The 16872-nt window shown below is 41.5% G+C and overlaps 1 protein-coding gene across 13 annotated transcripts in view; it reads right to left on the bottom strand.

Annotated features, from left to right (window-relative positions):
* Positions 1–16872, bottom strand: part of TANC1 (tetratricopeptide repeat, ankyrin repeat and coiled-coil containing 1) — a 241983-nt gene that overhangs the window by 173777 nt on the left and 51334 nt on the right. For 6 of the 13 annotated variants that reach the window (XM_043576841.1, XM_043576838.1, XM_043576846.1 and 3 more), the window contains exon 2: positions 11756–11865. The exons of the other annotated variants lie outside the window; for them this stretch is intronic. The gene's annotated coding sequence lies outside the window, so the exon portion shown is untranslated. The remainder of the gene's footprint in view (positions 1–11755; positions 11866–16872) is intronic. 13 annotated transcript variants of the gene reach the window in all.

The raw sequence follows: 16872 nt of genomic DNA, 5'->3' as shown, positions 1-16872 counted from the left end.
ATGGACTTAACATTGGGCTATTGCCAGTTTCTCATGGATCCTGGGTAACTGAGACGGTTTTTGTTTTCATGGCTAGGACCTATAACAACAGCTGCAGGAGCGTAATACTTTTTCTAGACTAATAAAATTACCTAAGTCTGGCTCACAGTTTCAGCTCTGGCAGCAGCCAAATTTCCCAGGAAGATGCAAGCCTTGTGTAGCTGTAGAAGAACCAGGAGGGTAGTGCTGGGCTAAGCTGGTAGCATTCAAACCCGACCCAACAGCAAACACTTTGGCTAAATTGTGAATTACAGAGTAATTCCCTATGCATAGAGATCACAACTGTTATTATTTTTAGGAGTCCCACAGAAGTTTGATCAAACCTATGAAGTTCAAGCTTTACACGTGAAGTTATGTGACATGCTACGTATGAACATCAGATTGTTTTCCCTCTAAAATGCAGTGAAAGGTTCAATTAAAGTCCTTAGTAACTCTGCAGTGAAACCTTTGATCGTGGATTCTGTCGCCACTTCTCTTAACACATACCAAGAGTATGAAGCATATCTGAGACCTAAGGAACAAAATCACTATTGTGAAGTCACACATGCACATACCTATACATACACAGATAGATCCCTTTTCTTTGAAGCTGGGGGAGGTGGGGTGGGAGGGTGAGTTTCAGATTCTACAGTCTCCAAACTGAGAAGGTTCCTTGTAGTTGCAGCACAGTTGACAAAGTTATTTCCTAAATAGAAGTGTGTGGTCCCTTTAAGGAAAAACATCCCAATTAGAACCTAGTGAAAAACAGCAACACATGTTTCTTGAATGACTCTGAATTAGAAACAGTGGATGTGAAATTGTTCTAGATATAATGAAGATGTTGCACAGATGTACTAACTTTCCGTGGTCTCAGGGAAACATCTTTCTCGTACAGAAAAATATGTGAGTCTACAACAAAGCTGGATATAGCTTTTTAACTATCTGGTCCTTGTTTTTATGCAAACTTCCCAAGCCGACTCCCTTCTGCCTTCTCACAAACCTAATAAAACACATATTTCAATGTATTGATAATTCACTGAAAACCACAAAGCCATTCATCTCTGATTCAGACTTACGACTTTTTAAAATTATCTCAGTACTTAAACCAATACTGTAAATTTGTTACAAACATAAGACCTTTACTCCACAAATCCAACAAAACATCATAAAAATCACAGCCCAGGTGGAGACACAAAAGCACCCTTCAGCAGGCACGGTTAAGTTTTTCCACAGTGAGGGGTCCTGTTTCGTCCTCACAGCAAGAAGGTAGAACTCTCCTTGTTCTCTTTGACACATAATGAGGCTGAGACCGAGAAATTCAGCGGCCTGCCCCAGGCCACCTTCGCTCTGAATACGGACTCCACAAGAACCTTGCTTTGGCACCCTAAACCTTAGATCCCCGGATTAAATGATGTCCAAGATCAGCCTCTATTGCACAGAATGGGGCCTCTAAAGATAGCATTATGAAACACTCCAACGTGTTTGTGATAATCTGGTTTCATTTAAAACTATTATCATAATGTATTCCTCAATATTTCTACTTACACTGCCGAAGGAGAAACTGAATGCTATTATCGCAAACATCCAATTCCAAACCCATCAATCTCAGCTCTTTTCTGTGCACCATTTTCCTCGGAAAAATTATCTGAATACCCACGTCAACAGCTGCCTTCACTCAGGCAGCTCACAAATATGGTTTCCCCATTGTTTTACCTGTGCTGCGGTTCCAGTACTCTATTTCCAACTTGCTGACATCAACCCTGGCAACACAAACTCAAAGTGTCCCAAACTAAACTCACCTTTCTCTTCCCCTGACCTCCAACACCCACTCACCAGACTGGGCTCCAGGTTCCTGTTGATAGCACCACCCCCGCTTAGTCTACCAGACTCAAGCCCCCTACATCCTCATGGCCTCCTTCCTGGTCTGATCAATAGCCAATCACATTACTAAGTCTCACCAGTTCCAGCCCCTCTCCACTCCCACAATTCTGGGGAGGTCTTCACTATATCCCCCCCCACTGGACTACTTGGGGAGCCTGCAGCCTAATTTTTCTAACTTCAGGTCAGTTAAAGTCCATCAAAATCCCCTCTAGGGCTTGCTAATAAGGCAAATTGTGGAGTCCCACTGCCACTGATTTTTAGGTCTGGTTTGAAGCTGAGACATTATATTTCTAGTAAGTCTGAGCTTGTGAAGACTCTGCTCCTCAAGGTCCAACGCCTGGGAACCACTGCCTTAGACTCTCCTGACTCCCTTCCCATCTCACATCAATCCTTCCCAAATTTTTTCTTCATGGACCAGCAAAAGCCTTTTTAAATCTGAAACTGTAGGCTTCTGATAACTAAGTGGGTACAATAGGAGCTACTATTCACCGAGGACCCACTATGCTTTAGGTTACCTCTGTTATATTCTAGTTGAAACAACCCTACAAAATACAGCATTGCCTCCAAAGTTACAGGGCAACTTTGTTAAAAAAAAAAAGAGAGAGAGAGAGACTTTGAAATGTTAAGCAATTTTTAAATTCTACAATGACAAATTGGTTTTATGTATTTATTAAAGGGGACACTCTCCTTAGAAAAACTTTTGTTATCAAAATTTGATGCAAAAGGGAGAAGGATGATGGAAAACAAAAAGTATTTCCCTCTCAGGACAGGGCAAAAGGAGAGACCTATGAGGATACAAAGTATAGAACCTCCTCTCCTTGATTTGGAGTTTGCTTTAGTATACCACAACCCATGTTCAAATCCATCCTCCCAAGATCAATTTAACTAAATAAAAAATGTCAATAGACTCTGTTTAATTCACCTGCCTCAGGGTGCCTGGTGGCTCAGTCGGTTAGGTGACCGACTTCAGCTCAGGTCATGATCTCCTGGTTTGTGGGTTCGAGCCTTACATCAATCAGGCTCTGTGCTGAACACTTGCTGGGAGCCTGAAGACTGCTTCAGATTCTGTGTCTCCTTCTCTCTGCCCCTTCCCTGCTTGTGCTCTGTCTCACTCTGTCTCTCAAAAATAAATAAATGTAAATCAATCAATCAATCAATAATTCACCTGCCTCTACTTACATACGTACTCTCTCTGGTTTTTGTACCCTCACCTGTTCTAACACAGCTAAGCTTGAATAACTAGATCTATGTATGCTATCCTTATCCACAAAGTCTTTACTTGAAAGGGCTTTTTCTGCCTACATTATGACCAGCATGTGAATGAGTCAAACAACATGACCACAGATTCAGAAGAATCTACATTTTCACATGCTGTTATGTAAAAACAAAGATAAAAGCTCCAAGGCTCCACAAGAGATTCATTTCAAACCAACAGGCACCTGCAGATTGAAAGTGAGGAGACGGAGAAATATTTATCATGCAAATGGATATCAAAAGAGAACTGGAGTAGCAATACATATATGGGACAAAATGGACTTTAAAGCAAAGACTGTATTTAAAGACAAAGAATAACACTATATAATAATAAAGGAGACAATCTAACAAGAAGATGTAATGACTATTAATATTTATTTACCCAAATGGGAGCACCCAAATACATTAAACAGTTAATAACAAACATAAAGGAACTAATGGATCAAAATACAATAATAGAAGGGGACCATAACATCCAGGACAGATCATCTGAGCAGAAAATTAACAAGGAAACAACGGCTTTGAATGACACACTGGACCAGATGGACTTAAGAGGTATATTCAGAACATTTCATCCTAAAACAGCAGAATACACATTATTTTCAAGTGCACATGGACCATTCTCCAGAATAGAACACCTACTAGCCGACAAAATAAACCTCAACAAATTCAAGATCAAAATCATACCATGAGTACTTTCTGACCACAATACTATGAAACTAGAAGTCAACCACGAGAAAAAACCTGGAAAGACCACAAATACATGGTGGTTAAACAACACGTTACTAAAAATGGATCAACCAGGAAATAAAATTTAAAAAGTACATGGAAACAAATGAAAATTAAGATGGTCCAAAATCCCTGGGATGCAGCAAAAGCAGTTCTAGGAGGGAAGTTTATAGCAATACAGGCCTACCTCAAGAATTAAAAAAAAAAAAGTCTCAAATAACCTAACCTTACACATAAAGGAGCTAGAAAAAGAACAAACAAAACCTAAAGCTAGCAACAGGAAGCAACTAATAAATATTAGAGCAAAATAAACAATATAGAAACTAAAAAAGGACAATACAACAGGTCAATGAAACCGGGAGCTAGTTCTTTGGGGGAAAAAAAAATTCAATAAAACTAATAAAACCTCTAGGCAGACTCACCAAGAAAACAAAGATAAAGTACTCAATAAAATCACAAATGAGAGAAGAGAAATAACTGCCAACACCACAGAAATACCAATAATCATAAGTGTATTATTCAAAATTATATGTCAACAGGTTGGATAACCTAGAAGAAATAGATCAATTCCTAGAAACATACAAACTACCAAAACTGAAACAAGAAGAAAAAAAAACTTGAACAGACTGATGACCAGCAAAGAAATTTAATTTTTTAATTGAAAAAATTCCCAGATGACTTCATGGCAAATTCCACCGAACATTTAAAGAAGAGTTAATACCTATTCTCAAACTACATTAAAAAAAACAGAAAGGGGGCGCCTGGGTGGCGCAGTCGGTTAAGCGTCCGACTTCAGCCAGGTCACGATCTCGCGGTCCGTGAGTTGGAGCCCCGCGTCAGGCTCTGGGCTGATGGCTCAGAGCCTGGAGCCTGTTTCCGATTCTGTGTCTCCCTCTCTCTCTGCCCCTCCCCCGTTCATGCTCTGTCTCTCTCTGTCCCAAAAATAATAAAACGTTGAAAAAAAAAAATTAAAAAAAAACAGAAAGGGAAGGAACACTTCCAAATTCATTCTATGAGGGCAGCATTATTCTGATACCAAAACCAGATAAAAAGTCCACCAAAAAAGAACTATAGGCAGTGTCCCTGATGAACATAAATGAAAAAATTCTCAATAAAATACTAACAAACTGAATTCAACAGTACATTTAAAAAAAAAAAATCATTCACCACAATCAAGTGGGATTTACTCCTGGGTTGCAAGGATGGTTCAATATTCTCAAATCAACGTGATACACCACATTAGTAAAAGAAAGGATAAGAACCATGTGATCATTTCAACAGATGTAGAAAAAGCATTTGACCAAGTACAACATCCATTTGTGCTAAAAACCCTCAAAGTAGGTTTAGAGGGAACATACCTCAACATAATAAAGGCCATATATGAAAAAAAGCATAGCTAACATCATCCTAAAGGGGGGAAAACAGAGCTTTTCTCCTAAAGTCAGAAACAAAACAAGGATGTCCACTCTCACCACTTCGATTCAACATAGTAGTAGAAGTCCTGGCCACAACAGTCAGACAACAAAAAGAAGTAAAAGGATGGGGCGCCTGGGTGGCTCAGTCGGTTAAGCGGCCGACTTCGGCTCAGGTCATGATCTCACGGTCCGTGAGTTCAAGCCCCGAGTTGGACTCTGTGCTGACAGCTCAGAGCCTGGAGCCTGTTTCAGAGTCTGTGTCTCCCTCTCTCTCTGACCCTCCCCCATTCATGCTCTGTCTCTCTCTGTCTCAAAAATAAAATAAACGTTAAAAAAAAAAAAAAGAAGTAAAAGGAAACCAAATCAATACGGAAGAAGTAAAACTTTTAACTATTTGCAGATTACAGGATATTGTATATACGAAACCTAAAAGACTCCATCAAAAAACTGCTAGAACCAATAAACAAATTCAGTAAAGTCTCAGGGTACAAAGTCAATGTACAGAAATCTGTTGCATTTCTATACATTAAAAATGAAGAAGAGTAAGGAATCAATCCCATATACAATTGCTCAAAAAAAACAATACGATACCTAGGAATAAACCTAACCAAAGTGGTGAAAAAACCTATACTCCGGAAAGTATAAAATACTGATGAAAAAAACTGAAGACAAGGTGAAAAAAATGGAAAGATGTTCCATGCTCAAGGACTGGCTGGCTCAGCAGGTAGAGCATGCAACTCTTTATCTCAGGGTTGTTAAGAGCCCCCACTTGGGTGTAGAGATTACTTACAATCTTAAAACAAAAACAAAACAAACCCCCCCCCAAAGTTGTAGTAATCAAAACAGTATGGTACTGGCACAAAAACAGACACACAGATAAATAGAACAGAGTAGAAAATCCAGAAATAAACCCAAAATTATATGGTCAATCTTCAACAAAGCAGGAAAGAATATCCAATCGGATAAAGAAAGTCTCTTCATCAAAAGGTGCTGGGAAAACTGGATACCAACATGGTAGACAATGAAATTGGACCAGTTTCTTACCCCATACACAAAAATAAATTCAAAATGGATTAAAGATCTAAATGCGAGACCTGAAACCATAAAAATCTTCAAAGAACACAGACTTAAGTAACCTCCTTGACATCAGCCCTAGCAACTTCTTTTTCGATAGGTCTCATGAGGCAAGAAAAACAAAAGCAAAAATAAACTAATGGGTTTACATCAAAATGAAAAGCTTCTGCACAGCGAAGGAAACAACAAAAATAAAAGGCAACTACAGAATGAGAGAAGATATTTGCAAATGACTTAACGCAATACAGGGTTAGTATCCAAAATATATAAAGAACTTCTACAACTCAACACACAAAAAACAAACAATCCAGTTAAGAAATGGGAAGAAGACAGGGTGCCTGGGTGGCTCAGTCAGTTAAACATCCGACTCTTGGTTTTGGCTCAGGTCACATTTCGCAGTTTCATGAATCTGAGCCCTGCATCATCAGGTTCTGTGCTGGCGGCACAGAGCTTGCTTAGGATTCTCTCTCTCTCCCCTTCTCTCTCTACCCCTCCCCAACTTGTGCTGTCTCAGTCTCTATCAAATAAATAAAAGAACAAACAAACAAACAAAAACAAAAAAAGGAATGGGCAGAAGACATAAATAGACATTTCTCCAAAGAAGACATACAGATGGCCAACCCATGAAAGAATGCTCATCATCACTTATCAGGGAAATGTAAATAAATAAGCTATCACCTCACACCCATCAGAATGGCTAAAATCAACAACACAAGAAACGACAGGTGTTGGCAAGGATGTGGAGATAAAGGAACCCTAGTGCACTATTGGTAGGAATGCAAACTGGTGTTGATACTGTGGAAAACAATATGGAGGTTCCTCAAAACTTTTAAAATGTAACTACCTTATGATCCAGCAATTGCACTACTGGCTATTTACTCAAAGAGTAGAAAAACACTAATTCAAAGGGATACACACACACCTATGTTTATATCAACATTATCAACAATAGCCAAATTATAACTGATGAGTGGATAAAGAAGATGAGGTTATGTATACATATATATATATATGTATATGTATATATACATACACCTACATACGTATATGTATATACATACAACAGAATATTACTCAACCATAAAAAAGAATGAAATCTTGCCATCTGCAACAACATGGAGCTAGATATTAAAATGCTAAGCGAAGTAAGTCAGAGAAAAGGCAAATATCTATGATTTCACTCATATGTGGAATTTAAGAAACAAAAATGAGCAAAGGAAAAAAATGAGAGAGACAAACCAAGAAACAGACTCTTAATTATAGATAACTGATGGTTACCAGAGGGGAAGTGGGCAGGGAGGGGTGAAAGAGATGATGAGGATTAAGGAGTGCACTGGTAATGATGAGCACCAACCAGTGTATGGAAGTGTTGAATCACTATATTGTACACTTGAAACTAATATAAATACTGTATGCTAACTAAATGTAATTATAAAGTAAAAACTTAAAGAGAGGCTCATCTGAGCAGTCAATTATTGACATCCACAACTGATCATTTCCCCCAAAACGCACCCAAATTTTAGAGCACTTTTTCTTCTGCTATCCCACCTGTTTCTCATAAGAACTCTGGGAGGATAAGCAGCATGATCCCACCATCCTAACCTCGGCTACCTAGCTAATGCACATCTAAGAACCAGGAACTGAACCCAGATAAAGCCACAGAAGACATGGTCCATGGCTTTGCCATTAAGAATCTTGTCTTTAGCAGTGCCTGGGTGGCTCAGTTGGTTAAGTGTCTAACTCTTGATTTCGGCTCAGGTAATGATCTCACCGTTCTTGGGATCAAGCCCTGTGTCGGGCTCTGCACTCACAGCACAGATCCTTCTTGGGATTCTCTCTCTCCTACTCTCTCTGCCCCTTCCTCATTTGTGTGTGCACTCTCTCTCTCAGGATAAATGAATAAACACTTTTTTAGAAAGTCCCCATTTAAAAAAAAATCTTGCCTTTAGCACCTACTATTATGAAAAAAATATAGGACACACAAATTTGAATAACACCCAGTTCCTCAACAAAGTCAACCTACCAACCAGAGGTCTACAATGGCACTGTGGCATTATGGGAACACAGCAAGACAGAGTGACATGGTGTTAAAGGCTTTGGAGTCAGGCAGACCAACCCACAGGTTTAAAATCCCCCCATCCCAACCCCACCATGCTTTACTTGCCCTGTGATCCTAGGCCAGTAATTTAATCTCTCTGAACCTTAGAGTCCTCATTTATAACAGAGATAATATGCCACGGAATAGTTGTGAAAATTAGAAATAACATGACAACATATGTAGGCCTACGCTGAGCATAAAATGTGTATTATATAAATGGTCACAATTGTCTCATGTTATTCTATCTGCTTATATAAACCAAACTGCAACTTTTTTTTTTTTCAACGTTTATTTATTTTTGGGACAGAGAGAGACAGAGCATGAACGGGGGAGGGGCAGAGAGAGAGGGAGACACAGAATCGGAAACAGGCTCCAGGCTCCGAGCCATCAGCCCAGAGCCTGACGCGGGGCTCGAACTCATGGACCGCGAGATCGTGACCTGGCTGAAGTCGGACGCTTAACCGAATGTGCCACCCAGGCGCCCCCAAACTGCAACTTTTAATACCTATAATATTTAAATGTCAGTGGACTGGCCTTTTCCTTTATTATTTAGGTTATTAAAGTGATAGAACTTAACTGCAAATAAAGATATGGGCTGACTGAGGGAGGATGAAGGATGAGTCACATTTCTGGCTTGAATAGTGCCAATGACCAATGTGGGAAAAGCAGACAGAAGCCTAGAGATGAGGTGCCTTGTAGAGGCAGGGGAGGGGGCAGGGATGCAAATGTCAGAAATGGTGCAAAAGGGGCACCTAGGTGGCTCAGTCAGTTGGTCAGCTCAGGGCATGATCTTACAGTTCATGAGTTCGAGCCCTTCATTGGGCTCGCTGCTGTCAGTGCAGAGCCACCTTCGGATCCTCTGCCCCCACTCCTGCCCCTCCTCCACTCGTGCTCTCTCAAAACTAAAGAAGTCAGTAGTATCAAGTGCTACAGAAAAGTCACGCCAAGAGTCCTAGCAGAGGTCATTTGTAACCTTAACAAGAGCAGTTTCCATGAAGTTGAGGAAATAAAAAACAGATAATAGGCCATCTGTGAAGTCCTACTAAACAGTAAGATTCTTTGATCTTGAAAAGAAACCTATTCTCTGTCAAATCAATTAAACTATTAAAACCTCAAGTAACAAGTTGCAAGGTTTTCTTCCAGAGAAAGGGAATTTGCAAAAAAGACATAGTTAAAAAACATTTAACTTGATCTTTGCTATTAAGCTCCTATCTACTTCCTGAAGATGGTCCCAGGGAAGGAATAAAGAAAAATTAGCTAATTCTCTACCACCAAGAAACGTCCCGGAAGGGGAAAAAAATGTATACCTTACTAAATAAATTTCCTGTCAAATAAATCTCTAAGGGCAATATATTTAAATTGCTATTTCAATATTACTTTGAAAAAGGTGTCACCACAGGTCAAAAAGCTTTGGTTTCAATATGCAAATCTCTGCATACTTTGGGTGAAATTCCATTTAAGCAGATTCCCACCTGGATTTCTAAATAAGCCCTAACTCTTATTGAATTTAGAAAATTGTTCTTCAATGTCATTTTTTCTCGTTCTTTGTACACTTACAACCATAGAAAGTGTTGTCTCCCAGGCAATTTTAACTTAAAGTTATAAAATGGTTCTACAATACAAATTATGGCACAACAAGGGAATGTTTGGCTTGGCTGTATAAACTGGTTAAACTAGTTAGTAGACTTCAAAAATAATTCCCCCAAACATCTGCTCAGCCTAAGAAAGAACTTCTTTGTTTTTAAGTCTACTCCACATACAAATATTTTTCAAGAAGTTATACACTATCACCTCTTGAGGAGCTTTTAAAAAAACAAACATAAATAGCAAGGACTCCCTCCCCATCCCCAAAATTCTAGCTTAGCACACCTTGGCGGGGGGGGGGGGGGGGGGGGGGGGGTAGTCCCGGTATTCTAATTTCTAAAGCTTCATGTTAGATTCTGATGTGTATTCCCCAGCCAAGCTCTTTCTGACAAGCTTTACTTTTTGTCAGGATCCCCCAAAGTTTTTGGGGCAATGTGACCACTGTGTTCTTCATGGAAGAGTGAGGCATGGCAGGAGGGGTGAGTACAGGATATGAAATCCTGCCAGCAAGCCACACAAGACAGATGGCATAGTGCACCTGCACGTTGCATGCACGTTTTGAGAATTCACGGAAGTTTGGAGGCAGCTTTAACCTTGACCCTCATCTCCTATGGGGGCCCCTTCCACCACTCAGAGAAGGGAAGGAATATGGAGTGGTCTTCAGAACCCTCAGTCAACCACTCTGTCCTGGACCTCCTAGGGATTCCTGCTCCACGGTCTCAACTGTGAGCAGTGGAGGATAAATAACTGCCCTCCAAGCTGGGCTCACTTAAGATGGGATTGAAGATTCTGTTCTCAGCCAACTCTCTTCTTAAAGGAAAGAGCGAATATTTGAGCCCTACTAACTGCTACACATTAGAGATAGGGAATATAACAATGTGAACAGAACAAAAGTTTTATATGTATATATATATATATATACATATATGTATATATATATACACACATACATATATGTATATATATATGTATTTTTTTTTTATCATTTGTTTATTTTTGAGAGAGAGATTGAAAGAGAGTAAGAGAGGAGCAGAGAGAGAAGGATACAGAGGATCCAAAGCAGGCTCTGTGCTGACAGCAGAGAGCCTAACACGGGGTTTGAAATCACAAAGATTTCATGCAAGATCATGCCCTGAGCCAACGTCAGACGCTTAACTGACTGAGCCACCCAGGTGCCCCTGAAAAGAACAGAAGTTTTAGCCATCGGGAGCCTCCAGCCTCACCAAAACCCTTGAGGTAGGTATTTTTGTTTCAAAATTTACATATAGAACTGCAGTACAGGAAAACCATAGTACAGAAGTTTCTAAAGGAACACAACTAAACAATCCTCCTTAAAACCCAGGAAAGAGAAGAGACACAACTCAGAATAACTTAACAGGACTTCTGTATTTGCAAACTGTCAGCCCTAAGGTATTAAGCTATTCACACAACACGTACTAAATGTTTTCACTGGAAGAGTACCATGCTAGGAACCATAAAGAGAGACCCAAAAACTCAGAAAAGTTCTGGAAAAAAATGTATTGAAGCATCCTTATTAACAAGAGTGTTTTCACCTAATAATTAAAACACCAATTTTAAAAATTTCTTCTTAAATTTGACTAAAAACCCAATTTACTTCCAAAGTCCTCAAAATTTTCAGAGAATAACCAATCTTGGAAAAGGTGGTCTGTCAGAGGATGGGTTTTCCATGGATCTCACTCACCTTGCCTCACCCTAGACTCCACTTGTTTGCAACAGAAAGAAGCTGGCTCACTCGGGGTGCACCCAGAAAGTTCCTCGGGACAAGTCAACCACAGAAAGCTAGAAAGAGAACTGGAAAAAAGACAACATGTGAGCACATTCACCCTAGGAGATGAGAAGCAAAGAGTTTATAAAACCAGCCACAACTTCCCTGAAACTCCCGACCAAGCCATGAAAAGAGACGTCAACCCATATACATACTCTTAACAGAGGGGAAAGCAGGTTGAGGGGATGGCAAAACTGAGAAAATTTGTTCTTTCTTCTGATGCCCTCTATCCAAGCTGACCGGGGACATTTACTGAAAGTTCCTTGTCTTGAGCAAGGTACTGAAGTATCTGTTTACTTCTCCTAGCTCAGGTTTTAAGTGAGGCTAATCGGTTTGCAACCCAGTACACAAAGACATGTTTCAAAGGTTTGAGATAAGGAGCCCAGAACCTCTGTAAAACACTCAGGGTGCTGAAGTTCCCACACTTCCTGCCTCACTCCTCACAGGTCCCAGCTCTGGACACAGCTCACTCTGAACACACTGCTCAATTTCACACCTCTGCTCTCCCGGGTCCCTCATGCTGAAGCACCTCTCTTGCACTTTGGAAATTAGTCATCCTCCACACACAGCTCAAACACCCCCATTGCATGCCCTGCCCCACCCCTACAGCATCCCACCAGCCCCTCCTCTGAGCTCAAAAAGCCTCTCAGGGATCTGAGTTCTAGCATCTGTTTCCTTCTGCCTTGACCTCCCCTCCTACCAGTCTCCCCAGAGCTGGTGTTACCTGTCACCCCCTATCCCAACCTCCTGTTCTTGTCACAAGAAGATGCCGACCACAGGCTTGTTGAAAGAAGAACTCCAATAAGAGGTTCCCCATGACTGACTCAGTCTCTTTCCCTGGGAAATGCTCTTCTACAAGGGTGCTATCCATGCTCAACCACACCAGCCATCAGGCTCAGTCCAAGTCAATGCCTTCCAGGCTTCACTGCCTAATAGGACAGAATCATGTGTAGTCACGTTTAGGCCAACAAAAGCACCTTGGCAGGGCAGCAGAATATAATAGGTTTGTGCATGCAAAGGCTGGGTGGAGGCCTTTTCTCCCCTTTAAGTCTGTTTAATGAGGAGCTCTAAAAGACATGCCCCCCTTGCCCACCAGGACTTCAAAGATGAGAACGGAGCACAGGAGCCTTTCTCTAGGAGGAAACCAGAGACAGAGGCAGGGCACGGGTTCATGTCTTCCTCCGCTTCAGAGACAACAGAGATCTCACTGAAGCAGAACGTGGAAGAGAAACCTACACGAACCAGGTGATCGCGCTTGGGTCAGATGTTTTCTCCAAAAGAGTCTCATCTCACGTCCAGTGACAGCCAACAAATGCTACCAAGTCTTCCAGGCACCCCAGACCTTTCTTCCACCAGGTTGCTGACCTCACTTGTAGTATTTAAGCATTCACTGCAGGACAGCACCACCTGGTGAACAGCAGCTCAAATATCTCAGGGCGTCTTCCTATTATTTGCCCATAATAGGGATCACCTGCCTCTTTATGGAGGGTTCTGGCAGCTAGGGAGGGAATCCATCTCACAGCCGGTGTGAGTACTTCAGCCAACCTCCTTTCTTAAAACACACCTCAGTAGAAAAGGCAGGCTTCTCATCTGTCCCAACCACACCGTCACACAAGTATAAAAGAATATCCATCACAGCCCAGACATGCCGGCTGTCAGGCAGACCTGCCCAGAGGACCCAAAGATGTGTGGGCACCCTTAAAATTACATCTGTAACAGGTTATGCACACACTTTCCCTCTGGCCCCTTCTCCACCTAGAACAACACATCTGTTACACAACTTCTGTTAAGGACAGGGGGAAATGCCCTTTCTAAGTTCAAGACCACAAAGGCACCACTACAAATTATGGAGTTACAGTGGTCCCAAAGGGAGGCGGCTTCCGGCGAGAAGGAGGACTGTCCCTATAGTCTGTTTTTGTGGTGATGAGATCACAGAGTTTAGATTCTGTATTTGGCCCTACATGGGTTTTCAGGGCCATGTTCAGTAATTACAGAAAGGAAAAAGGGAGGTCAATGAGACCAGAGGAACTCTGAGTGGTGTTTGAGAAGTTACTTATAACTGCAGTTACATCACTCACCTACCCAAACTCAGAACAGACCCTATGCCTGGACTTTTCACCTTTTGTCCTTCAGAATCTGTATTAAAGTGGAACTGTCTACTTTTTACTTGTTTTTGTTTCATTATTCCTCCATTCAAAGGGATCCATTCATTTTCAATGCATAATCTGAAATTTGGGCCCAAGAAAGTTTTGAAAACCAAGCATTATGTGATAAAATATTCTCACGTAAAATCCAAAAGACCACAAAGTACACTTATTGGGAAAATTTTTATGGAACATAAAACATGGGAGTTTAGAGCCCAGGTGAATGATAACCCTCAACTGCCAATCACTAGTTTTTACTTTGCAGATCTAATCTCCAATTGGCTCCTAAAAAAAAAATCAAACAAAAATAAAAAAAACAAGGGGCGCCTGGGTGGCGCAGTCGGTTAAGCGTCCGACTTCAGCCAGGTCACGATCTCGCGGTCCGTGAGTTCGAGCCCCGCGTCAGGCTCTGGGCGGATGGCTCGGAGCCTGGAGCCTGTTTCCGATTCTGTGTCTCCCTCTCTCTCTGCCCCTCCCCCGTTCATGGTCTGTCTCTCTCTGTCCCAAAAATAAATAAAACGTTGAAAAAAATAAATAAATAAATAAAAAATAAAACAAACAATAAAACTTAAAATGCTTTTAAGAATTTTTAGGGTTTACTTCCTGCCAAACTTTCTTACTCGCTTTCAAGGATGAACAAAGAGACTCCCAAGTTGTTCATCCAATAGAAGTTAAGTATTCATCAAAAATTTTTTTTTTACCTCTCAAGTTTCTCCCCCAACGCTAGCAGTGGGCCTCTTCAGCCGACAAAACAAAGACTACTGTATGTGTTCATGGACTAAAGTGTGTGGCCACTCGTTCGTGTGACAGTCCACCAGCCCTGGTTGTACAGGGTTCTGCAGCCCCGAATGCTGCTCCATTAGAACATGAGGCCCAGAGAGGTGATGAAGGTCACAGCCTGCTGGGTCTGAGAGTTCACAGAGGTGCAAGTCACAATCAGCTAGCTGCATGGACAGAATGGAAAACAATACCACAGAAATGCTAAAGCAAGGAAAAGAATGTTCTCGGGTTTTTTTGTTTTGTTTCATTTTGAATGCTGGTGCTTAATAGAAAGCAGGCTTATATAAAGGAGGAAGACAGGGGGAAGGACAACCTGGGGACTCAACATGCATTTGAAACACAAGCAGCAAAAAGCATTATTTTAAAATACTACCTATGTTCATTCTAAATCCTGCAGCTTCCATTTTCCTTAAGACACATGTACAGCTAATATCATTACATCTAACTTACAGTGAGGTGGCCACCAGATCAGAATCTCCTGGCAAGCTTTAAAAGTTCTGACGCCCGGAAGAATGGAAACGGAATCTCCGGGGATGAGGCTCAACTGTTGATACTTCATAAAGCTGACCAGCTGACCTTAATGTATAGCCAGGACTGTGAACCTCCACCCCTGCCCTATCCCCAGAGTGTTTTCTTTTTTCTTGAAGGTATGGGGGCAGCAGTAAATATTTATGCCTAAAATAAGGGGTAGCAGGACAAACAAATGGACCGGGGAGAGGGCTGGAGGAAGCTGAAATGAGTAACAACTTGCAGCTGGTGATCACTAAAGTGAGTGCAAGGTGTGCCTGCAGGGAACACTCCCTCAGGGAGAAGACATGGGGTGTGGGGGGGAAGCCTGGGTCATTCCCCAAGTACGCTCTGGATGGCCCTGCCACGGGGATGACAAGAGGTAACAATTCAAAGCTCATCTGTAAAGAACATCCCTAGGTTAAGCGTCTGCTATGTAAGAAGTGATTATATAACATGATGGTTTTCATATGTGAAGAATCAACTAAACTGTATTTACCGCTATGATTTCTCCTGGTCCTTTTGCTAACAGTATTAACAGGTTTGTTGTTTTTCTTTAACTGATGATGCTTATTTCCTTGCTCACCAAATCTAACAAAGCACATACTCATTAAGAGATAACGCCTGGAGTTATAGCACCCAAAAAACAGATCTTCCCTAGACAGAAAACCAGCTGGCTCATAAGGGGCTGAACCCAGATGTGATTTCAATTAGCATCATTATGATCTATGACGTGACAGTGACTGGCTAGGGAGGAGAACATGGGTATCAGGGTGAAGGGTGAGGACGGCAGGAACACTGTTTCCAGTTGAGGAGCTTATTCTCACGTCCATGTTCTTTAATTCTTAGGCCAACCTGCTCTCCATTCATCCTTCTGAAATAGTGACAAAAATCAGGCAGCCCAGCTTGGATGCCTCCTTCCCAATTCCTGTGTCTCATGGAGGAATTAATCAGCTTTGCCTAATTCATCCTTGACCAATATTTCCTAAAATATGTCCTGCAGGCCAGTGTACCCGAATGATCTGGGCCATCCCTGGAGACCACCCCAGACCACATAAGAAGGGGATCATACTATCTGGAGTAGTGCCCAAAAGTCTACATTTTAATCAACCACGCAGACACAACAGTGAACCAAAAACTCTCCTCCATTTCTCCTTTGAAATGGGTTTACCAGATGTGCTGCTAAACCTCTCCATAACCTCTGCCACTTCCTCACTGGGGTTACATTCTCCCAGTGTAGCTGTTTTCTCCAATGTCACTGCATGGCCACTTTCTCAGATACCGCTTGGACCCCAGCACAGCCAGCTCAAAGTTCCTGACTCAAGTCACACCTGACGCAAAACTTCTCTAGTACTTTCACTTTAGGATTTCGGGTCTGTTAGTTCTCTCTCCCAACTACACATTCAGCTTCTTGAAGGCAAGCTCCACATAATCCCTCAGTATCTTCCACAGAGATCAGTCTATCTTAGGCTTCAAGAATAATGGTTGACAGACCAATGGTTGACAGACCAAACGCTTGCCTCAGCCCTGGGTTTTTCCTTCATTCACCTTCTCATTTTCCCTGAGAAAAATTCATTCTCTCCTCTCCATAATAAAATTGCT

This window comes from Prionailurus bengalensis, chromosome C1 (genome assembly GCF_016509475.1).
Source record: "Prionailurus bengalensis isolate Pbe53 chromosome C1, Fcat_Pben_1.1_paternal_pri, whole genome shotgun sequence".
Taxonomy (NCBI): Eukaryota; Metazoa; Chordata; class Mammalia; order Carnivora; family Felidae; genus Prionailurus; species Prionailurus bengalensis.
This window is presented reverse-complemented; position numbering and strand designations above follow the sequence as displayed.